Raw genomic sequence first — 537 nt, forward strand, 5'->3', positions numbered from 1 at the left:
TCAGATTTCAGGGTGAGCTATTATTCCTAGCTCGGACTGGATTCTCTGATTCACGTCTTGATGTCCTTGAAGCTCGAACATGGACTATCGTTTTACTTATTTTAGTTCTTAAATACTCTTAGACTTAGTAATTTGAGAATAGATGTTCTTGATGTGATGACTTCCAGATTTTGGGGATGATAAGGATTATATTTTAGAAGCTTATTTAATTGATTTCGTTAATGAGTTTTGGATCTTCCGCATTTTATTTACTATTCAAAATTTATTACTGGTAAACGTTGGGGTTTAGATTTGTTGGTTCGTTCACATAGGAGGATAAGTGTGGGTGTCACTCGCGGCTCGCTTTGTGTCGTGACAAACTTGGTATCAGAGCTTTAGGTTCGTTGGTCTCATCACACAAGAACGAGTCTAGTAGAGTCTTGAGGAACGGTAGGGGGACGCCCTTACTTTTCTTTGAGAGGCTAAGGACTTTAGGAAACTCCATTCTTTCTTTCTTTCGTGCTATTACTTGGGTCCAATTGGTATCTAGGTGATACA

Source organism: Solanum pennellii, chromosome 8, assembly GCF_001406875.1.
Source record: "Solanum pennellii chromosome 8, SPENNV200".
In the NCBI taxonomy this organism is placed as follows: domain Eukaryota; kingdom Viridiplantae; phylum Streptophyta; class Magnoliopsida; order Solanales; family Solanaceae; genus Solanum; species Solanum pennellii.